General features: G+C 38.0%; 1 protein-coding gene across 8 annotated transcripts in view; it reads left to right on the plus strand.

Annotated features, from left to right (window-relative positions):
• Positions 1-25,477, plus strand: part of LOC147918203 (uncharacterized) — a 215,908-nt gene that overhangs the window by 127,070 nt on the left and 63,361 nt on the right. For 2 of the 8 annotated variants that reach the window (XR_015551555.1, XR_015551558.1), the window contains exons 8-9: positions 1,340-1,458; positions 3,553-5,088. The exons of 1 other annotated variant lie outside the window; for it this stretch is intronic. The gene's annotated coding sequence lies outside the window, so the exon portion shown is untranslated. Of the gene's footprint in view, positions 1-1,339; positions 1,459-3,552; positions 5,093-25,477 lie in introns of those variants that run through there. 5 more of the 8 variants (XR_015551560.1, XR_015551554.1, XR_015551556.1 and 2 more) reach the window with 4 other exon arrangements.

A 25,477-nucleotide genomic window follows, 5' to 3' on the forward strand; every position in this document is an offset into this window, starting at 1 on the left:
TGTGTCAACATTTTGTGAAATGTTAGCCATTGAAGCCTTGATGTTTCACCTTAATGGGGTTATATATGTTCACAACATGACGAATACAAGTTAAAGATTTCAGAAAAGGAATCGAAATTCTCTTGGCACTATTTTCCATCACCTGACTTTCCTTGCATGATGTTCTGATAAGAGGGAAGCCAGCCATCCTTCCAATGTTGAAGAGTGGAGTGTGCTATGATGGGGGTGTGTTTGGGGGTTGGGACTCTTCCTTTTCTGTGCCAATGAATGCAAAGAAGAGATTTGAATGACACATCAACATTTTCTTTACCAAACTATCATATAAAATCATATTTGAAAAAAAGGTGCTTGGAGAATAGTAATCCATATGTGATGCAGAGGAAAAGCACAGAGTCCAAAAGTAGATAGAAAATAGGAAAAACAGATAACAAATAGGAAATAGGAGAAAATATCCACTTTGTAGGTTATTATGCTTCACTCTTCAGAGATACCTAAACTCATGTGTGGAAGTGTAATGAGTGTATGTCTTTAATGACTAACTCTCTTTCAAATGCCAAATGTTGGAACGAGAGATAACAGAATTGCAATTATTCAGAGACATAGAGAGTCATTCATTCATCAGATGTTTCCTACAATGTTCCAGGCAATATTCGAGGCACTGGGATAAAACAAGTTCCTTTCTTCAAGGGGGCCACGCTTGGAAGGGGATATGGCAGTAGAAAAAGATATTAGTTAACATGTGTCAGGTAGTAATAAATGTATTGGGAAAAATAAAGCAGGGTAAGTTAATAGCTAGTGATGGGGCTGCTATTTTACTATGGTCCAGGAGGCTCTTTCTGAGGAAAGGACATTTGAGTAGAGACTGAAAGAAGTAAGCAAGTAAGCCATGTGAATATCTGAGGAGAGAGCATGCCAGGAAGAGGCAACAACAAGTACAAATGTCCTGCGGAGTGTGCTTGGAGTAATCCAAGAGTAGTAAGGAGGATGTAGCCTTTCTAAGTCATGGGAAATTTAGCTGAATCCAGCATAATTAGTACACATTGGGGTAGCATTGGCCTTCTTACTTTTTTTAAACCCACATAGCAGGATTGTTGCCTAGTCATTGGTGGAACTCATTCTTATACAAATATATTTTAGACCAATGAGACCCAATGTCTACAATGAAATCATTTATGTTGGAGAAACATGGTGAAGCCTTGTAATCTTTCTAATATTGAATGATACAACTTTCACCACCAATTTTCTAAATGAGTTTGTAGTTATCATCTACTTTTGTTAAGTGTTTTATTCATTTAATAGAAATGCATCTGTAGTAGAATATCTTCATATATTTTTAAAGGAAAAAAGAAGAGACTGACAAACTAAGAGAAGTCAAATACGGAGGAAGTTACTAACCTGATAATTAGAACACATTCGCGGATAGAAGAAAGACGGGAGAGAGTCTTTAAGAATGGTCAGGTAAACAATGTATCTGAATATATTTTTAAGCAGTGACTATATTCTGGGAAAGATATGTTGGATGAATTCATATAATCCAAATCATAGCATGAATACACAAAGAGACCTTACTATGTAATGTGGAATTTGCAAACCGCCAGCCTAGGAGATAGGGCAGAAACATCAATGGAAAATGCACGTCTTGTCTAAAAGCTACAGCCTCCCATAATTCAGTGAGGGATAGAGGAACCAGTAATCCAAGATTTTTTGTTTTTTTTCAAGAGGAGCCAGAAATCTGAATTAATTTTTATGTGAAATCACTCGACTTTTAAGTGTCAGCAACTAATTTTAAAACACACATGTAAAACATACCTATGGGCTAAATTCTGCGTACTGCCATACAGTTTGCAGATTCTGATTTAAAGAAGTCTTCGAGATGAAATTTTTTTCATGTAAATAAAATTCTATAAAGGAAATAAATATACTACAGTTTTTTCATTTTTTTGTGTATACTTGATGGATAAATATTTCTTACAGTGGAGTATCTCTGCACTAGCTTATTGTAGTGCAACATTTCCATGTTCCACTGGGTGCTCTGTGACTGTTGAAATACTTTCATGGTCTCATAAAGACCACAAACTAATAAAGCTGATGAAGACTTCAAGTAGAATGTGATGGAGGTGATGTTTAAGACATAAATCATTAGCGTTTACTCCATTTTTTCACAATGTTTCAGTCCAATGGTTGAAATGTGAAAAGCTTTTTTGATCTATACTTAATTTTCTAGAACATAGTCCACAAATAATAAAGTTCCCTACCACCAGCAAACTAAAGATGAATAAGTCACAGTCTCTGTCCTCAACATATTGACAAACCACTGCAAAGCATGTGTACATGCATGCGGGGGGGTGTGTGTGTGTAAGTGCTCTACCATCTTGCTCCACCATCTTCACAGCGTGGTCACCTGGGAGCTTGTTAGAAATGCAATATCCCAGGACCTATCCCAGGACCTATCCTAGATCTATGAACCAGAATCTGCATCTTAACAGATCCCCACGTGATTCTTATGCACAATGAAGTTTGACAAGACTTACCGTAGCAAAAGTTGTGACAAAGACCTAATTACATGAAGGGAGAGGTCACTACTGGCTACGGGAACTCAAGAAGATGTCAAAAGAGAAAGCTGACCTTGAGTTAAGAAATGAAAGAAAGTAAAGGCCAGAAAAATGCCTTTCCTTATGTGGATTCACACAACACTGAGGACATCTGATTTACAGGTGCCCTCAGCTCCAATCCTGGCCGCCTATTTCAGCCATCTACTGAGAGCCCTTCCATTGACCCTTCTTCCTGTGGTGTTAGTGCATTGGCCCAGGCAATAGTGATTTAGTTTTTCATTCCCAAAGAGGGATTTGGTCAATTGACTTGGTCTGTTGATAGCATCATTAAATGTCTTAAAATGCCACAAATAGCATGGTACGTATCAAGCTTATAGACACATGAATATATTCTAGAGCTATGAAATTTTCGTGTAATTTTACAAAGCTCTGATTTAAATCATGAACTTCAGTATGCATTTAAGATATTACCTATACCAGTAGCTTTCAGACTTCTCTCTCTCTCAAGAATATTATGTATTTGATATAATATGTGTATGAATATCCTACTAGAATATAAGTTCTATCACGACAAGAACTTACATCCATTTTGGTCACCTGATTTTAGCGTCCATTAAATAGGCATTGAATATTTGTTGAATACAACTAATTTTTTTTTCCACACAAAATAACACTTATCCTTACTATATGTGGATACTCTGATATTTTCTATCCTGTTTTATTTCATTAAAAAATACTGATTGTGACCTACTAAAGGTCACAAGCCACAATTTGCAAATACTGGCCTGGGGTCTACAGTTGCATGCCGTGGATGCCCTGGGGAAGGAAGAGGAACCCACAACTAGAGGAGATTCGGTTTTATCTGTTGGAGTTCCATGTAAGATTTCACCACAAGAAAAAGATTCCAATATTTAAGAAGAGGCCTGAAAACCACTTAGGATCAACTACCAAGTTGAATGAAAGACTAAATAAATGCATTTTCTTTGTTTTTCACATGAAGCTAGAGAAGAGCTGAAAACATAACGGGGAGGCCTGAAGTTTGACAAATAGCCCCTTAGGCAAGGCCAGAACCAGGCCTGTAGGTTTCAAGTCCTTCCATCTTTCCACCGTTGAGTGAATTGTGACTGTGAAAGCCCTTGGAGAGCTGTGAAGTAAGTACCACACCAACATAAAGGTGTTCCCTTTGTTTTGGTAACCACGTTCCCACACCACACTGCCTCTACATTTGTGTCATGTTGGCGTCTATGGTTTGCCATTTTTGTTGATACTGTTCTTTTGGGGGAGAGTAGGATTGTGTTATATAGAATTATTGCTCAAATTTGTATCCTGAATATGCCTTTGAAAAATTTATTTACTGACATTTGTAAGTCCTCAGTTGAAGTATAAGTTAAAGCTAGATTACGGACTAATATCTTTTTATCTTCAGTGGCATAAACACATTTAAATATTTTCAAATTATTATCAGAGATAATGGCCTACCTAGACATTTTGGATCTGAAAAAAATACCAGAAAAATCCAATACTACTTAGCTTTAGTTATTTTCTCAATAAACCAATCAGCATTCCTTTGTAACACCTGTTTAAGAAGTTACCATAGTTTTTCAGAAAGAAAAATAACAACTGTGCTGGTTGATACCATCTCCTTGTTTTGTTTCTGCCTTGCTCTGCCTGGAGATATCAGTCACAGAAATAATATCGGTTGACAAGGGTAAAAGTGGAATACTATTTTTAGCAAAAAAATAATTGTCAGTTTTAATTCTTAAATAAATTGGATATCATATGGCTCGGATATATCTGGCTTGTTCTTCCTTGAGATTCTAGCCCTTCTGCCTAGGATACGCTTTTCCCAGATCTTCCCATGGCTTCTTATCGTTGAGGTTTTATCTCAAATGTCATCTCCTTGGAGATGCTTCCTTGAGAATGTCCCCAAGACAGCTCTTTCTCACCATTACCAGTCCCTGATCAGTATCTTCTCCACACTGCTCATTCAGGCTTCAACTTATCTCACTCCCCCACTGGACTAGAGGATACATGAGAGTAGGCCTCCCTTCTCTATCCCCAGTGCCTGAAATATGGCATATAGCATGTGCTTAGCAATATTTGGAATGAAAGAATGAATTTGTAAGGTTTATGGCATATCAGACATTTCTGATAATGTTCTTCAGGTCAGATTTGTTAAATAGCAACACTCTTAAACAGCATTAGCTCCTGTGCAGGCAGCCCCACACTTACAACTGGTTTCTCTTCTAAAAGACGATTTCTAGATCAGTTGCTTAATACTCAAAATGAATTTTCCCATGGAAACACTGTTTTCAAGGTGGTTCTGTGGGCAACTGGCATAGTTTTGTTACCCAGAATGTGCAGAATTATCACTGACAGTAGTCTTGAGCCCCAAGTCCCACCTGAGTCCAGGTTGTTGTGTCTGAGTTGTATCTGGACCAAAGAGACTACTCTGAAGCCTGAACCCTGAGTTCCCCCAGCACTTAATTTCATCAGGTTTTAAGACTCTCTGAGCTGCAGAGGGAATAGAGAGTTGGAGAGAGGGGAGCTGGAGGCTGGCTGGAGGTTGGGGGCTGAATGGGTAGGAGGAGAGAGAATTACTAGCCTCAGAGGAGGAAAAGCACAGGGGCAATCTTGCAAAGGTTTGGGCTGAATTAGAGTTTGGGTTGCTCCCCCATTGGCGATGATAATGAGACAAGGTGCCAGAGGAGGCCCATGGGTGCAAGATGGGCCTGCTGGAAGGAGAAGTTTGGAGAAAGGGTCCCACAGTTATGAATAATCATGTCTTAAGCATTAGGTGTTTTGCATATTCTACTTCATTTAATTCTCAGAACAATGGTTTTAGGCAGCTATATTTCATTTTACCAACAAGGAAGCTGGAGATTAGAGAAGTTAAGTAATATGCGCAAGGTTGCCAGACAAAGGCAGAGCCAGATTTGAAACCAGGGCTTATAGGACTTCAAAACCTGTTCTCTTAACCACTTCATGACTCACACGCTCCTCCGTTAAAAGGATGGGGTGGATAGGATTAGAGGCAAACACAAACAGCAGTATGGCCAAGTTTATTGATTTGGAAGCCAGTTAGATGTGTCATATTCTTTCAATTTGATGATTGTTGTGTCTTGGATTGACTTCATTTTTCCAGCTTTATTGTAATTGACAAAAATTGTATATATTTAAGGTGAACAACCTGATGATATATGTACACATTGTAAAATGATTACCATAATCAAGCTAATTAACACATCCATCACCTCATAGTTACCTTTTGTGTGTGTGTGTTGAAAACACTGAAGATCTACTCTTTTAGCAAATTTCAAGTATACAATACAGTATTATTAACTATAGTCACTGTGCTGCACATCAGATCCCCAGAACTTATTCATCCTATAACCGAAAGTTTATGCCTTTTGACCAACATCTCCTCATTTCCCCCACTCCTCAACCTCTGGCAACCACCATTCTACTGTCTGCTTCTATGAGTTTGACTTTTTTAGATTTCACATATAAGTGAGATTATACAGTATTTATCTTTCTGTGTCTGATTTATTTTGCTTAGCATAATGCCTTCCAGATTCATCCATGTTGTTGCAAATGGCAGGATTTTCCTCTTTTTTTATGGCTGAATAATATTCCATTGTGTATATATCCATTCATCTGTTGACAAATACTCAGGTTATGTCCCTATCTTGGCTGTTGTGAATAATGCTGTTATGAACCTGGGAGTGCAGATGCCTCTTTGAGATACTAATTTCATTTCCTTTGGGTATGTACCCAGAGGTAAGGTTGCTGGATCATATAATAGTTCTATTTTTAATTTTTTGAGGCTCCTCCATACTGTTTTCCATAGTTGTTGTACAAACTTACATTCCCACCAACAATGTACATGGGTCCCGTTTTCTCCACACCCTTACCAACACTTATCTCTTGTCTTTTTGATAATAGCCCCTTGGGTTGACTTTTTGTGTGTGTGTGTGTGTGAGGAAGATTAGCCCTGAGTTAACACCTGTTGCCAATCCTCCTCTTTTTTGCTGAGGAAGACTAGCCCTGGGCTAACATCTGTGCCCATCTTCCTCTACTTTATGTGGGACGCCTGCCACAGCGTGGCTTGATGAGCAGTGCGTAGGTCCACACCTGGGATCCGAACCTGCGAACCCCTGGCTGCCAGAAGCAGAGCGTGTCACCTTAACCACTAGGCCACTGGGCTAACCCCTTGGTTGACTTTTTAAAAAAGACTTTTCATTTTCTCGTTCTCTCACACATTCGCTTCTAGTACATTTATCCAAGTTTGAGAAGGGTGGGGTGGAAATGTCCAACTGCTAGAACAGAGAGGGAAATTGGATCGGCGCTTGTCCTGCCTCCTTTCTGCTGCTCCTACGCTCCTAGAAGAAGCTGCTCTTTCCTTCTGAGTTATTTAGGTCTTGTCCTTGATGTAGACGAGACCCCGGAGGAATTTCCAAGCACGATGGAAAGGATACTTATGGCCTCATTTCAATTCGATAGATAACTCCACAAATCTTTACAAAGAATAACTGTGATGGATACAGTGGGCCATGCAAAGATCAACAAGATATGGTTCCTTCTTTCAAGAGCCTTACAATCTTGTAGAAGAGGCAGAAATGTTCACACCTGAACTACAATTCAGTGGAGGGTAATTTTACAGTTTTTTTTTTTAATTAAAAAAGCAATGCAAAAATGTTGTAAACATTAAAACATCCAAAATGTTAAAAAATTAATTTTCCTCTTATATTCCATCATCATCTTTAATGATAAACATCATCTGGTTTAATGTCTATTGTTTTAGAACTTTTTCTATGCATTTACAAACATGTCTATATAGACCTAAACAACCTTTTTTTCTTTCTCTGCCTTCCTTCCTTCCACAAAAATAGGATTACACTATACTCAATATTCTGCAATTTACTTTTTACTTTTCCTGTATTTATATGTTGAAACTCTTTTCTTGTCGATACACAGCGATCTACTTAGTTCTTTTTATTGGCTGTAAAATATTCTAATATATAGCTGCAATATAATTTGAACATTTCTCTATTGATGAGCATTTACATTGTTTCTATTTTTGCAAGTACTAGCAGTGCCACAATGAGTATCCGTGGACATTCCTGTATATAAAAGTGTATTTTTATGGGATAGATTTTTGAAGTAAAATTGCTATGTTACGGCATTTAAAAAGGTTTTCTAGAGACTGACAAACTGCCCTCCACAAAAGGCCATGAAAATTTACAGAATGAGTAAATCTGGTTGGGAGGAATCAGAGGAAATTTATTTGATACAGGCCTTGAGGGATGAGTGGGATTTCCATAGGCAGAGTTGGGGAAAGGATGGGCAGTTGAGTAACAGCATGAGAAAAGGAACAGACACAGTGAAGCCTACAGCCCACTTTACAAAGAGGAGTAGGGCAGCTGACTGGGGGATCAGGTGTAGGGAGGGATAGAGGAAGATAAGGCTGGAAAGCATATGTAATGAGTCTAAGCTTACTCTTCAGACTATGGGAAAACATTAAGGTGTCTAACGTTTGATCTAACATAATTAGATCAAATCTGCCTTTATCCAGGAGGGACAAAAATACCATGGGCATTAGTCACTTTCCTGCTGACTGAAATCATCATATTGGTTTTCAAATGTTGCTCTTTTGTTCCTTTTTAAATTTCTGTTAGCCATCCAAAACAAACCTCAGGATCTTTTTTTTATTACCTAGAAAGTGTAGGACCAATGCTCCCTTTTGTATCAGCAAAAGTTAAAACAACTTCCTTTGTTTTTGTTATATTACAAGTTTCTAAAGAATGTGGATTTCTCCTCTGGCTATTTGTTTGTTTACGAAGGCAAAGGGAATTTCTGAAACAATGCCTGATTATTCTTACTATATTTAGAATTAAATGAGTGTATTTTTATATAGTGTGGTGAACTTGATGGGAGCATCTCTTCTAGACGTTGAAATCACTAGCTTGTTCTTGTTGTACCTCTTAGACAAGGGAGAATGGAGGTTTGTACCTAAAGATGAGCATCCTCACTATGCAAGTCCTTTGGCATTTGCTAAGTAGGAGACATACTGAGACCTTTCAGTGATTTCTCTGCTATAAAATCTTACAGGCACCAATTGTCTTTCTCCAAACACTTCAAAAAATGAGACAGTCTGGGAACCTCGTTCATATCCAAATAGCTGAGATAATTTGGAGAAATCCTAAGGATAATTTCTTTAGGCTACACTTGACTGGAGTTATATTCTTTTGCCTATGAGAACTTCTGATGTAAACAAGGGTGGGGTAGAGCTGGAAAATTATTCACTCTACAAACCATGAGAGTTTGGGGGAGGGTAGGATTAGACTGTTTTGCAGTGACTTAACTGAAGACCCACAGATAACGTTATCACATTTCTATTTAATGGTATAGTTATTTATATAACACAGCAATCCTCATATTAAAGAGGAAACTTGAGTGCAGGCTGTATGTAGGACTCATCTTTGCGTCTTCCAAACAAGCTGACACCGTGTCTTGCATATTAGAGAAACTCAATAAATATTTGTTGAATGGATGATTGAATGGTTAAACCAAAGAATGAAATCAAAACTACACTGTTATTCTTATCTATTCCATCAATCCATATACTATCACACTCATTTCCTCTCTAGGGTTATTTCCTTTTTGGGAAATGGAAGATGCTATGAAGTAGCTAAGAGATAGGTACAGTGTTTGAAGAAATGGGCTTTTCTGTTCTGTTGTTGCTGTTGTTGTTTTGGTGTAACAAGCACACTGCACCTTAACGAGATGAATGCCAGGGTATTTACCTCCAATGTTTTGGAAAACAATGTACCTGATACTGCACTCACCATTTATGTAAATATATGCATGCAAATTTAGCAAAGTATAACTTCATTAAATTAAATCTATTTTATCACAATCAAATGATTGAGGTAATAAAGGGGCAAAGAGAGATAATGCTGAATTTTAATGGCTAAGACCTGTGAGTGGAGTATTATCTTGCTGCTGCTGTTTTAAGGATCATAATTGCAGCAGTCTAGACATAGGAACAGATGCAAAGTAGAGCTTTATTATATCAGACATTTGCCCTACTACGATACAGTCTAATTGCCCAGAAAATACATTTCTACATGAATTATTCTTAATTTGATTTGAAATAGGCCAACTGTTGTATTTTACGGAAATTTATCCAATGATAACATGGAGCATTAAATTTAAGAATAGTTTATCTTCAATGCCAGTGCTTTTGAAAAAGCAAATGAAATCCTCGAACATCGAAATTATGTAAACTTTTCAAATAGATAGGAATGTAATTAGAATTGTGGTCATCATTGTCACCTGCCTGACTTTCGAAGTTTGCAGAATTCCTACTTCAGGTAGCCAGTTTTATCCTGTCTGAATATGTCTTCTTTAAACTAAAGAGAAAATCAATGTTCCTATACTGAACTTCAAGGTTCACTGAAAGCAAAATTTGTTTTTTAAAAATACAGTGTCTCTCTTTAGATTCATTACTCACTCTTAAAATGGTTGATAAAGTTAAATCCTTTTCCATGTCAATTCTAAAAGATTTTTTAAAACTTTTCTGAGCATTAAATGTGAATGGTTTCTCTGAAGGAAATGTGACCTGTATAACCAGTTCTCTTTCTCTAATTTTTAAGGTCCATTAGAAGTGAGTAATTCTGTGTGTCTGTAACTTTATGCCAGTATTTTTAAGAAATTCAATTCAATTTTTTTTTCTGTCAGCAGTGAATTTTAGAAGTCTTAAACATGCCCAAACATCTCAGAGGATGTAAAGAAAATTATAATAGTAACTAGTTTCTCCCCCCTCCCTAAAAGAATAAAGCACACTACTGAAATTATTTAAATTGACTGAGGCTTTTAAGCAAGTAAACACATTTTAACTAGGTTTTTTCCCAATCCCTCCATTCATGCCAACTATAGAAATTAGCCTTCACTCTTCCTTCACTTACACATGGATACACACACTTGCATGGACACAAGAAAAATTTCTTTTCTCCTGTCAGCATTCCTCCTCAACAATGGTTAGATTAGTGGCATGAAGGCGGCCGCAGAGAAAGGACATTCAGGCCAGAAGGCTCCCCACAGGCACAGCTGGTAGGGGTTAATGGTGGCTGAACCTCCCAGCCAGGGCCTTTTCTCTATTGTGTGTTCAACTCCTGGGAAGGAGGGAGACTTGTGACAGCCTCTGGGGTGCAGCGGATCAGAAGTATAGCAACTGGGTCACAGAAGCAGTGTTCAAGGGGAAGGAGAGTTTAGGACTGCAGGAAAAATGAACTCTGAGATACAAATGGCCGTGTCTCTCTGCACGCAACTGCAGGGGGAAAATGCAAGCATTGTTTAGTAACACGGCTTATAGCCTTTTAATTCATCTCGTATCCTTACAGGAACAATTGGGCAGGGACGTTGAATTATTCATATTGGAAAGTGGTTGAAATTTGAGTCAAAACCATACACGTATGGCTAATGTACATTATTAAAGTTTGTGTGTTAATGTCTGGGAGTTCTATTTTCCACATGGCATAAAGGCTCGAGAGCTCAGACACAATGGTCAGGGGGAAAGCTGGGGGCCTCTTGATAAATGGCAGGTTGAAATTTAAGGAGAGAGTGATGAATACGTGTGCATTTCCAGATAAAGTAGGTGGGCTTGAACACGTCCCATGGACTGGGGAGTGGCATGAAAGTAGACCCAGGCTTCTAATTTATCTTTTGAATTAAGAACACGACAGAGCAATAACAACAAGAGCAATGTCAAAACAATTCTCAACGTCTGATATCTTCAATAGATTTTTATATTTAACTTGATAAATGAGGCTGCACAGGCAAAACAGGTCTTTTACACAAAGGTGGGATTTCTTGAAGAAAGAGAGCTTTGAGGAACACTTATCTGTTAGTGCCATGGAGGTGGGTTTAGTCACTAAGCAGGATCCTATGGCTCAGGGCCTGGCAAACTGAGGATTTACAATAAATATTTGTTAAATAAATGAGGACCCCACAGCCACAGAAATTGGCTCTGCTGTTCACTTTTAGCTTAAGAGGTGTACTTGTTTATAAATCAGAATAAGTCCCAAGGAGGATGCTTTTTATACTGGTGAAGTGAATTTGTTTCTTTTCAAAAGAGCTGAACATCTCTACCAAAGGATGTTAAAACAATTCACTTCCAAATTAACATTGGCCTAATTTCTTTTCAATAAACCTGGCCTTAAGAGCTGTCTAATTGGAGACCCGGTTTTTGGCCACATCTAGGCACTGAATGCTAGAAGCATCCTTATTCTAATGCTTTTGGCTTGGTTTATCTAATTTGAAATTTTAATGCCACTTGACTAAAATGTGCCCTCTACTCGAGTTTGTTTTGACTTATTATACTCGGAAAAGGAAGGAGGGGGCTGGAGAATGCATTAGGGCCCTCAGATTTTACCTGTATCAACATTTAATACTTCCTCCCTCGAGTCACAATAGTTTTTTGGGAAACAATAGAGCCCAATGAGCTCATTCAAGTTGGCATCTTTAGATTGTAACAAGGGAGGAAAAGCAAATGGGTCAAAGCCCTGGGTGTTGCAACCACACTTCAAGGCAAATTGAGGAGGTTCTGCTTCGCTGAACCTTGATGTGTCTTCTTGGAAGGGATTGGCATTCAGAGTGCAGAAACCTCCTAGTGACTCCTGGTTATGAATAATCAACGGGGGCGACCACCTTGTTACAAGCGTGATCATTAATGCCTGGAACCTGCTAGAGGATTTGTACCCTAATTTGGGGTAGTTGGAGTTCAGTCAACAGCCTGGAGTAACATAGTTATTTTAATATGCCAAAATATGCTCTGTGGGGAGACAAGATTACAGGTCAGTGCCATCTACAAAATTTGCAGGTGTAAAACACCAGACACTATTTGATTCACAAATATTCATTTTACCCGTTTCATTTCAAGTATTGAGGATTATCCTGACACATGATTGTCTAAATATGCAGAAGTGAAAATACAGAAGCTTTTCTAGCATACACAGTAAGTCAGGGGAAAGACCAAAAATGCATCCCTGAACGTGTCCATGCTCCGCAAGAAAAAGCACCTCTCTGTCTAGAAAGCATTTCATTTTCTTTTCTTTTCGTCTTTTTTCATTTGGGGGTGGGGGTGTAGCAAACAAACAGTCGGAGGATGGTACACTTCTATTATCACTCTAACTGCCAAGGAATCGTAAGAGTTTAAGTCCGTTCTCTCTTTTTAAAATTCTAAGCTGTTTGACCCAAAACTTGAAAGTTCTCGTGTGTGTGTGTGTATATAACTTATATTTCTTTTTAATTTGAAAAAGGGAAAACAAGTCACACCTGCACAGAGACTTTTCTCTCCAGCCAAGTTTCAACTCACATTGCATTTTTGTGACTGTGTTATTATAAATCCCAGAAAATAAGGCTGACATAGCCTACTTCCAGCAGAGCTTGCAGGTGCTCATGTAAGAGGATACATTTGAATTGCCTGTTTTGTCGAATAAAAAGGAAGGTGAGACTAGGGGAGTTTGTTGACCTTATTGCCCTGGTATGTGTATTAAGCATACCAAGATACAAAGAAATATTAAATTAAGAACTCAGAAAGAATTGATTCAAATGACAGCCTTGCCCATTACGGAGGTTTTGCATTTAATAAACTCCTGATCTCCCTGGGGTGAAGCAATTGATTCAAATAGTTTGTTGTCACATTTTTTTAAATGTAGGTAATTCCATTTTCAAAAACAAATTTAACGGAAGATGCTGTTCACAAAATCACACAAAATCACAGTGCTGTTTTTACACCACTGGCTCCAAGACCGTGCAATACACCGACACAGGACGTGCGAGGGAAAGGGTTAAGCTTTCCTGACTTTCAGATACAATGAAATTATGACAGGAAGAAAATTGTGCCATTTTAGCATGAAAATGCTTGTACAAATACTGTCGTTCCTTCCTTCTTACTTTCTTTATAATGCCTCAGCGATAGCTAAGATGACAGACATTTGACAGGTATCTGTAAGCATACGGCCCAGGCAGCTCATTAAAGTTTTTCTTTCTATGCATCAGCTTTCACAAAGGCAAAAACCCATTAGCATTGACTATTTTGCAGATTAGAAGAATTAAGGGCTTCAGACGTTGGCTTATACCAAGCAATGTCATTTGTGAAGTGATGTTTGCTTTATTATTTCCTTTTCTCTCCCTCTGAAACCAGACTGACATGACTTTAGCTCAACGTAGGGCGTAATGTGCAAACCAAAGGACTGGCTCATCGATGAAAAGAAACACATTCCCTTTTATACATGACTGGAATGGCAAAAAGGGGCGACTTTACATGTACTATTTAGGCTCATTAGAGGACTGATTATGATAGTTCTCCGGTGTAATCTTTAATCGACTTTGACACTAGATTTGCCCCGTTACAAATCCTGTCATGCAAATTAAGTCATTTGTGTTGTTTGATATGGAAAGATCTGCTATGAAATGAAAGATTAGCTCGCAGATGAGGCACAAGAGACCGCTGCCCTCGTGCACTGTGCAACTGATTACAGGGATGAGAGCGTCCATTTCTACGCTGCTGTTAACATTTAGGAAAGGAGATTAAATTAACGTGGCTTTAGGTCTTCCTGCATGGAGATATTCAAAAGAGATGTTCATGTTTTCATAGCTATTATTCTTCGACTATACCAAACAGATACTCTGACGGCAGTGCCCTCACGTCCAGTTATTTTAACCTGTTTTCCATCAGGTGGGATTGTATGTGTGTACATTCATGGAGGAAATTCCTTTCCTATACAGGTGATCAGTGTTGACTGACTAATTGGCAGCTTGACAAATCAGGTGGGAGCTCCAGGTGCCCCCAGAAAGCCATTATTTAATTTGGGCCTTCCACTCTCATTCCACCTTCTGTTTTACATGTTGGTTGGCCATATTTTCAGGTTTTCAACCTAATTGATTGTGGAATGGAAAAAGTAGTGACTTGTAAGACTTGAGAGTTTACTCAAAAAGGTTCATGAGAAAAACTAAATCTTGTAAATAAAATAATAACGTGAATATTAATGCTACATAATGACTACAAGTGGACTCTTGTAATTTCTATAATCTGGTGTAGCTTTGCTGGGTATCTCTGGTCCTGAAATACAAAGTAAATATTAGCAGGAGATGGGGAAGAGAAGCTAGATTTAATTAAAATTGTTTCATCCTACAAGTACATCACAGACTATACTAGTTCATGGCTTTTTTTCTCTTCAAAAATTTCTTCCAGTTTATAACAAGAAGTTCACCATATTCAGACCAAATCTGAATGTTAAACAAAGACATCTACCTAGCAAGGAATGTTCTACGGTGAGTTGAAAGTAACCATTAAGAATGGTTGACAGGAAGAAAATGATAAGCAGCGTAATCGCCTGGGCACGGGGAAGCTTTAAAAATAAAGTTTGATTTGCTTGTATATAATGGTCAGTTAGCATTACTGTATTCAAAGACCAGAAGTAGAAGTTGAACTAATTTCTTCCTCCTATGAGACTTCAGCCAAAACTGGTCAAGAAACCTGTTCTTCCTGAGACTACTCTAGGACATTTAAAGAAAGTGCCGTTTTCCTATATATGCTAATAGTTTTGTGATTGTCATTTATGAGGAATTGCTTTAGGTTAAACCAGATCTTTGGGATTAGGAAAGTAGCTATATAAATGAAATGTTTTTCAGAAGTAAATTTTAACACATGAGCCATGTTTAGCATGTGACCTCATCAGTTTTAAAGGAAAATCCATACATGTAAAATAGAAATTAAAAGTTACAAAGTTACTAGGCATAATTTTGCCTCATTGAAAAATCCAAAAAAAAATTGTTTCAATCAAGACACCCAAAACGAGTATAATCCAGTTGTCCTTAGGTTCAATTACTTCTAATAAATAGATTATTTATTAATCTATGGCTTGGATTCTATTTCTTTTCACAAGTAGTTTGTAAAAAAAAAAAAAATTAACAAAATACGATTATAGACTTGCCATTAAGTGCAAGGTCAACGCAATACAGCAGTCAGCTGGCTGGAAAGTAGGTAGATGCTGTGCATTTCAGGCACCAGATAAATATTCCGTGTAACTCCGGGGCTGTCATGGAAGGTACTTTTGATTGAATACTAACGTAAATAGTCATTTAAAATCTCTTTTAAATGATCATAACAAGTTAGAGTGGCCTCCAGCAGCTTCATCCGTGTATCTTCTTTTGGAACATTTTTAATAGGCATGCTTTGTCTTTTGAATGAGTCACACACCTCTGTTTTGATTAACTTTGATCAAATTTGGAGATTTCGTTTCCCTTGTAGCTAGGTAAAGAATTAGCCATTTAGATATTGCTGAAAGCAATTTTAATGAACGAATAACATGTAGATTTTCCTTGGTAAGCCCCAGGGGGAAATTAATCCATAATAGAATTTAAACAAAGATTTGAGAAAGTTTTCAATTTCTCATGTTTACCTCACCAAGGTGTAGGAAAATGTCCATGAAGATTTCATCTCCCTTGATGTTCACGAAAGACCTATTATTACTTTTAATAATGTGTATTGTTACGAAATCGTAAAAGTATGGAGGAAAGGATCCTAAAAAATGGAAAAAGGAAGAAAAAATAAAATATGAGTTTTGCATAATAAAAGAAATTGAAAAATCTGTAAGAATGGATTAAACACTGTTGCTTTTATTACTATTACACTGACATTTATATGAGTTCCTGCAAATTTATGCACAGTGTTTCATTCATAAGATATAATCCTTGCTATTAATGTAGTACTTTTAATTTAATTTTGTTGCACAGTAAGCTAAATTGTTGCTATTCCTCAGCCATCCCCTTGACTTAGGGACCTAGACAAGCATATGCCTTGTTTCAGGCCACTGATGGGCCGGTATCAAAGGGCATGCTGGTACTTTCAGACAGGGCAGTGGTTCTCAAACTTAAGCCTCCATTAAAATTACCTGGAGGGCTTGTTAAACGACAGATCACTGGGTTTACTTGCAAACTTTCTCACTCAGTTGTGCGGAGTGAGATTATGCGTTTCTAACAAGTTAATTGATGCTGATGATGCTGCTCCAGGGACCACGCTTTGAAAAACGTTGAGATAGGATGTCATAGAGATTCCTGAGGGTACGAGATTTTCACATGGGAAAATCTCTGAGCACTGGGGAGAGAAGGGAAATAAACTGCCAACCGACTTCCTTTAATATTCTTTTTCTCCTCCCCTTTTAATGTAGGTAATATCCAACCTTAGTTCTCAGAATATATTTTTCCATTTTTTATTGAAATTCAGATTTTATTTTTCCATAGAAGAACACAATATCTAGGACATCATAACTCCTTAATAAATATTTTTTAACTGTGTTTTGTTCTCAGGCTAGCCCAAAGAAAATATTTAACACATGATGTTTTTGATGTGTAGGACTATGTGCTGCAGATGATTAAGAAAATTTTAATCTAAATACCTAATCTCCATCATTCTGTGGCAAAATATATTTTGAGTTCTGATGGGCACCAGAACATCTGAAGATTAGAATGAAATCTCTATGGGTGAGGTGAGCAAAGGGAGTCAGGTTAGCAGGTAGGAGAGGCTGGGTTGTGGAGAAAAGCAGAAATTCTTGGAAATCAGGGATTTCAATTTCCAATTACAGTCCTTTCAGCAACCTTTATAAAGCGCTTATTATGTGCCAGGTCCTGGGTTAGGGGGTGGGGTGATGGTGAGATGAGCTCCCCACCTTTAGGGAACTCTGATCTTATTTGCTCTCTGTACCTGCTTAGATTAGGGAAGAACTAGCCGTGGGTGAGGACTGGAGCTACAGGGGTCCTAGGCTTGGGCCTGCCACTTGGTTCTTGGGTCATCTTGGGTCAGTCACTAAACCTCTTTGAGCCTTGTGTACTCCTCTGGAATGACTATTTATCACACCCTTTTTTCCACACTTTAGATCATACCCTATCATATCATGGTTTTACTTAGTTTTCACAGCCACCCAGGAATGTAGGTATTGTCGCCATTTCACAGTTGCAATCATTTTTCTAAAACAGTGGTCATAAGTTTTGTCCTGTACTTCACAGAAGTCTTCTGAGAGTCAAAGAGATGATTTATGGCTAAGAACTTTGCAAACTGTAAAGTACCATGCAAATGTGAGAGATCATTGTTCACTATACATAGACTTGTGTTTGTAAGATCCTTCTCTATGCTAGTTACCATCAGATGTTCCTAATTAGAGAGAAAGAAAGAAAAATAAAAGCATTTGCCTCCATGAGGCTAGAGCTCCAAGACCCGCACATCTCTTCTCTTGGTTACTGTGTGCAGATGCTTTTTGAATTGAGTGCCACATACAACAGGATGGCCTGAACTCTCTGCTTATGCCCATGCTTCTGGCTGATTCCCAGTAGTGCCCTGGGTACACAATGACTAAGCGAAGTGTTCTCCTTGCAGGTATCCTCACACAGTCTTGTATAGACAGCACAGCTCAACACTGCAACAGCTGGTGGCGGTGGTGATGGGCACTCAGCTTCCAGCAAGAGCAAATGAGGCATCATTGTGAGGGGGAAAAACTCAGGAGCTAGCATCCTTGATTGGCATCTTGTCTAAGTGACATACATTTGTGTGGCTTTGGATACATCACTCTAACTTCTTTGAGCCTCAGTTTCCTCATTGGTAAGATGGGATAAAAATGGTACCTCTGAGTCTAATGAAGGTTAAATGGGTTATAGAATGTGAAGAGCCTACTAATAATAAATGTAGTTGCCTGGCACAGAGTATTTCATAAATGTTGACTATTATTATTACGATTATGTATACACTAGAAACTTCTGAGAACACACTCTTTGAGCCTAAAATGTCTTAAAAATTTACGCTTAAATTCAGGAAGTGTCCAAAACCCATTTCTGTATAGAAATCAGCCCTATCAGCACTTCAGAAATGGACCCTCGGTCCTAATCTGATAGGATTAGAGGCCTTATAAGAAGAGGAAGAAGGAGAGAGTGCCCTCTCCCTCTCTCTCCACACACACACACACACACACACACACCAATGAAAAGCCATGTGAGGACACAGGGAGAAGGCAGCCATCTACAAGCCAGAAAGAAAGTCTTCACCAGAACTCAACCATGCTGGTAACCTGATCTCCAACTTCCAGTCTCCACAAGTGTGAGAAAATAAATTTCTGTTGTTGTTTTTTTTTAAAAAAAGCAGACTTCCAGCCATGTTACACCTGCCGTCTTGTCCCTGTCACTACTTGCAGCTTAAGCTTAAATTTCTCTTGTTCATTCCTTTCCGTGGCTTTATCTCTGATAATTCTGATGACCACAATAATGACCCTTCAAATGTCCATGATTCCCTGTTCCTTGATTTCCCAAGATTTGACAATTACAGCCACCCACCACCTGCAGTACACCTTTTTTCTTGCTGTCCTTCAGAGCTACTCCATGTCCAAAATTCAAAATTTCATATCCTAAAATATTACTATCTGACCTCTTATACTTCTAAATCCCCCACACTCCTGTCTTTACTCACTGCCTTCATTATTACCTCCTCCTCCTCTGCCTACATTACTCTTCCTGATCTTGTTTGTTTGTAGGGTTGCTTATTTCTCTGTACCTATAACATGGTAGACACTGTGCTAAGCACTAGAGGTGGAGAGTCAATATAGCATCTGCCTTCAAGGTGCTCTTGACCTAACAGGGAAGACATTCTACTAAACCAACAAGGATGAGATGATATGGGAAGTGCCATGGCGGAGGTGTGTACCGGCTACTGCAGAAACTTAGATGAACCGTTTCCCAGAGAAAGTGATGCTTGAATCTTAAAAGACAAATAGAGTTGGCCATATGTGGGTGCAGAGAATGGATGTAAGAGTAAGGAAGCAGTATAAGTGCTGACATGGAGACCTGGGAGGGTTTGCAATGCTTGAGGAAACTTCAAGTAGTTAGATTCAGCCTCAGCATAAAATGCTGGTAGGAGGTGCTTGGAGAAAGAAGGAATCTGGGCCTGGGGAAATCAGAGGTCAGCTCATGGAGGTGTTTGTGTACTCTGGCAAGGAGACATATGATATGATTTGTTAGATCATATCGCAGTTAGAAAGAACACTCTGGCGTCAAGATGGGTAGTAGGGACACCACTTAGGTGCCATTGCACCCATCCCGGCAGGAGATGATGAGGCAGAGACTGACCCAGACTCTGGGTTTTGCTCCTCTATCTCCCCGGGTTGAACTCTATCAGTCATGCCAACTCTGATTTTGCCGTACCTTTTAAAAGTTTTTAAAATATACAGATCTTTTGATTCAATAATTTCACATCTTGGAATTTGAGAGAAATCTTCAAAGATAGGCATAAAAATTGAACATTACTATACAAATTTAGAAGTAGCCTAATTATCCAGAAATAGAAGATTAGCTAAGTAAATTTTGCTACAACACTCAGTGATATTTGAGGCAACTCTGAAAATGATCATGGAACTGGATTTGACTATTAAACCAAAATTTTCAATACTGAGTTAATCTGCAAGGATTCTCAAACCAACTTTCTTCTCAGCATCTGATATTTTTCTCTCTCATGACTTGATTCTCTACTCCCCTCGGATCCTCAATGTCAGGATATTGGCATTGGCCTGAAGACATTTATTGCCATCTTAGTTTTCCTACTGCAATTTTCCCGAGAGGCCGTGTTTCTTTAGGAGTACTAAGCCACTAATCTCCTACTAGGCTCGAGGCAGGCTGGGCCTTTTCTTCCATGTGTTAATTAATGTACTGTAAAGGCAAGAGCTTTCATTTTTTTTTTTTTTTAATTTTATGTTTATTGCAGTAACATTGGTTTATAACATTGTAAAAATTTCAGGTGTACATCATTGTACTTCTATTTCTGCATGGACTACATCATGTTCACCACCAAAATACTAATTACAACCCATCACCACACACATGTACCGAATTATCCCTTTCACCCTCCTCCCTCCCCCCTTCCCCTCTGGTAACCACCAATCCAATCTCTGTCCCTATGTATTTGTTTATTGTTGTTATTATCTACTACTTAATGAAGGAAATCATACGGTATTTGACCTTCTCCCTCTGACTTATTTCACTTTGCATTATACCCTCAATGTCCATCCATGTTGTCACAAATGGCTGGATTTCGTCGTTTCTTATGGCTGAGTAGTATTCCATTGTGTATATATACCACAGCTTCTTTATCCATTCGTCCCTTGATGGGCACTTAGGTTGCTTCCAAGTCTTGGCTATTGTGAATAAGGCTGCAATGAACACAGGGGTGCATGTACCTTTGCAAATTGGTGTTTTCAAGTTCTTTGGATAAATACCCAACAGTGGAATAGCTGGATCATATGGTAGTTCTATCGTTGATTTTTGAGGAATCTCCATACTGTTCTCCATAGTGGCTGCACCAGTTTGCACTCCCACCAGCAGTGTATGAGAGTTCCCTTCTCTCCACATCCTCTCCAACACATGTTGTTTCCTGTCTTGTTAATTATAGCCATTCTGACGGGCGTGAGGTGATATCTCATTGTAGTTTTGATTTGCATTTCCCTGATAGTTAGTGATTTTGAACATCTTTTCATGTGTCTGTTGGCCATCTGTATATCTTCTTTGGAGAAATGTCTGTTCAGGTCTTTTGCCCATTTTTAATTGGGTTGGTAGTTTTTTTGTTGTTGAGATGCATGAGTTCTTTATATATTTTGGAGATTAAGCCCTTATCAGATGTATGGTTTGCAAATATCTTCTCCCAATTGTTAGGTTGTCTTTTCGTTTTGTTGATGGTTTCCTTTGCTGTGCAGAAGCTTTTTAGTTTGATGTAGTCCCATTTGTTTATTTTTTCTATTGTTTCTCTTGCCCGGTCAGATGTGGTGTTTGAAAAGATGTTGCTAAGACCGATGTCGAAGAGCGTACTGCCTATGTTTTCTTCTAGAACTTTCACAGTTTCAGCTCTTACATTCAAGTCTTTAATCCATTTGGCGTTAATTTTTGTGTATGGTGTAAGGTAAGGATCTACTTTCATTTTTTTGCATATGGCTATCCAGTTTTCCCAACACCATTTGTTGAAGAGATTTTCTTTTCCCCATTGTATGTTCTTGGCTCTTTTGTCAAAGATCAGCTGTCCATAGATGTGTGGGTTTACTTCTGGGCTTTCGATTCTATTCCATTGATCTGTGTGTCTCTTTTTGTGCCAGTACCACGCTGTTTTGGTTACTATAGCTTTGTAGTATATTTTGAAATCAGGGAGTGTGATACCTCCAGCTTTGTTCTTTTTTCTCAGGATTCCTTTAGCTATTCGGGGTCTTTTGTTGTTCCATATAAATTTTAGGATTCTTTGTTCTATTTCTGTGAAAAATGTTGTTGGAACCTTGATAGGGATTGCATTGAATCTATAGATGGCTTTAGGAAGTATGGACATCTTAACTATGTTAATTCTTCCAATCCAAGAGCACGGAATATCTTTCCATTTCTTTGTGTCTTCTTCAATTTCTTTCAGAAATGTTTTATAGTTTTCGTGTACAGATCTTTCACCTCTTTGGTTAAGTTTATTCCTAGGTATTTTATTCTTTTGTTGCAATTGTAAATGGGATGGTATTCTTAATTTCTCTTTCTGCTACTTCGTTGTTAGTGTACAGAAATGCAACTGATTTTTGTATGTTGATTTTGTATCCTGCAACTTTACCATATTCGTTTATTACTTCTAAAAGTTTTCTGGTGGATTCTTTAGGGTCTTCTATATATAAAATCATGTCATCTGCAAATAGTGACAGTTTCACTTCTTCCTTTCCAATTTGGATCCCTTTTATTTCTTTCTCTTGCCTGATTGCTCTGGCTAGGACTTCCAATACTATGTTAAATAGGAGTGGTGACAGTGGGCATCCTTGTCTGGTTCCTGTTCTTAGAGGGATAGCTTTCAGTTTTTCACCATTGAGGATGATATTAGCTGTGGGTTTCTCATATATGGTCTTTATGATGTTGAGGTACTTTCCTTCTATACCCATTTTATTCAGAGTTTTTATCATAAATGGATGCTGGATCTTGTCAAATGCTTTCTCTGCATCTATTGAGATGATCATGTGATTTTTATTCTTCATTTTATTAATGTGGTGTATTACGTTGATTGATTTGCAAATGTTAAACCATCCCTGCATACCTGGAATAAATCCCACTTGATCATGGTGTATAATCTTTTTAACATATTGTTGTATGCGATTTGTTAGTATTTTGTTGAGGATTTTTGCATCGATGTTCATCAGTGATATTGGCCTGTAATTTTCTTTTTTTGTGTTGTCCTTGTCTGGTTTTGGTATCAGGGTAATGTCAGCTTCGTAGAATGAGTTAGGGAGCTTCCCCCCCTCCTCAATTTTTTGGAACAGTTTGAGAAGGATAGGTATTAAGTCTTCTTTGAATGTTTGGTAGAATTCACCAGGGAAGCCGTCTGGTCCTGGACTTTTATTTTGGGGGAGGTTTTTGATTACTGTTTTGATCTCCTTACTGGTGATTGGTCTATTCAAATTCTTGATATTTCTTCTTGATCCAGTTTTGGAAGGTTGTATGATTCTAAGAATTTATCCATTTCTTCCAGATTGTCGAATTGGTTGGCATATAGTTTTTCATAGTATTCTCTTATAATCTTTTGTATTTCTGAGGTGTCTGTTGTAACCTCTCCTCTTTCATTTCTGATTTTACTTATTTGTGCCTTCTCTCTTTTTTTCTTGGTGAGTCTAGCTAAAGGTTTGTCTATTTTGTTGATCTTTTCAAAGAACCAGCTCTTGGTTTTATTAATTTTTTCTATTGTTTTTTTGGTCTCTATTTCATTTATTTCTGCTCTGATTTTTATTATTTCCCTTCTTCTACTGATTTTGGGTTTTGTTTGTTCTTCTTTTTCCAGTTCCTTTAGGTGCATTGTTAGATTGTTTATTTGAGATTTTTCTTGTTTGTTGAGATAGGCCTGTATTGCTATAAACTTCCCTCTTAGAACCGCTTTTGCTGTATCCCATAAATTCTGGCATGTCGTATTTTCATTTTCATTTGTCTCTTCTTTGATTTCTTCTTTGATTTCTTCATTAACCCAGTCGTTGTTCAGTAACATTTTGTTTAATCTCCATGTATTTGTGGCTTTTCTGATTTTCTTCCTATAGTTGATTTCTAGTTTCATACCGTTGTGGTCAGAAAAGATGCTTGGTATTATTTCAATCTTCTTAAATTTATGGAGACTTGTTTTGTGGCTTAATATGTGATCAATTCTGGAGAATGTTCCATGTACATTTGAAAAGAACGTGTATTCTTCAGTTTTTGGATGGAATGCTCTGTATATATCTACTAGGTCCATCTGTTCTAGTGTGTCGTTTAAGGCCAATGTTTCCTTATTGATCTTCTGTTTGGATGATCTATCCGTTGGTGTAAGTGGAGTGTTAAAGTCCCCTACTATTATTGTGTTACTGTCTATTTCTGTTTTTATGTCTGTTAGTAATTGCTTTATATATTTAGGTGCACCTACATTGGGTGCGTAGATATTTACAAGTGTTATATCCTCTTGTTGGATTGTTCCCTTGATCATTATGTAATGCCCTTCTTTGTCTCTTTTTACAGTTTTTGTTTTAAAGTCTATTTCATCTGATAGGAGTATTGCTACCTCAGCTTTCTTTTCATTGCCATTTGGGTGGTGTATCTTTTCCACCCCTTCACTTTCAGTTTGTGAGTGTCTTTAGGTCTGAAGTGTGTCTGTTCTATGTAGCACATATATGGGTCTTGTTTTTTTATCCAATCAGCCACCCTATGCCTTTTAATTGGAGCGTTTAGTCCATTGACGTTTAAAGTAGCTATTGATAAGTATGTACTTACTGCCATTTTTTAACTTTTTTTTTTTTTCCCTCAGTGTTTTAGTAGTCCTTCTCTGTTCCTTACTTCTTCTATACAGAATTGATGGTCACTTTAGTTTGACCTCTGTCTGAAAGCTGTACTCTTTAACTCCCCTCCTCCCTCCTTTTATGTTTTTTATATCATATCTAACCTCTTTTTTGTGCATTTGTATCCATTACGTTCTTATCACGGAAATAGATAATTTTTCCTATTTGTGGTCTTCTCTTTTCCCCTTAAATCAGTCCCTTTAACATTTCTTGTAGCACTGGTTTCTTGGTGACAAACTCCTTTAATTTTTGCTTATCTGGGAAAATTTTGATCTCTCCTTCCATTTTGAACGATAACCTTGCTGGGTAGAGTATTCTTGGCTGTAAGTTTTTTCCTTTTAGCACTTTAAATATATCATGCCATTCTCTTCTAGCCTGTAAGGTTTCTGCTGAGAAGTCAGCTGATAGCCTTATGGGGTTTCCTTTGTATGTAACTTGACATTCTCTTGCGGCTTTTAGGATCCTCTCTTTATCTTTAATTCTGGACACTTTGATTATGATGTGTCTTGGTGTGGGCCTCTTTGGGTTTATCTTGTTTGGGGCTCTCTGTGCCTCCTGTACCTGGATGTCTGTTTCCTTCCTTAGGTTAGGGAAGTTTTCATCTATTATTTCTTGAAATAGATTCTCTGCCCCCTTGTCTCACTCTTCTCCTTCCGGGACACCTATAACACGGATGTTAGTGCGCTTGATGTTGTCCCAGAGGTCCCTTAGACTGTCCTCACTCTTTTTAATTCTTTTCTCTTTTACCTGTTCACCTTGGGTAATTTCTTCTAGTCTTTTGTCCAGCTCACAGATCCGTTCTTCTGTATCCTCTACTCTGCTTTTGAGTCCCTCTAATGAGTTTTTCATTTCCAGTATTGTATTCTTCATTTCTGATTGGTTCTTTTTTATATCTTCCATTTCTTTGTTGACATTCTCACTGAGTTCATCTATTCTTCTCCCCAGATCAGTGAGCATCCTTAACACTCTTAGTTTGAACTCTCTGTCGGGTAGGTTGCTCATTTCTGTTTCACTTAGTTCCTTTTC

This window comes from Ceratotherium simum, chromosome 1 (genome assembly GCF_057802395.1).
Source record: "Ceratotherium simum simum isolate JZ-2026a chromosome 1, ASM5780239v1, whole genome shotgun sequence".
Taxonomy (NCBI): domain Eukaryota; kingdom Metazoa; phylum Chordata; class Mammalia; order Perissodactyla; family Rhinocerotidae; genus Ceratotherium; species Ceratotherium simum.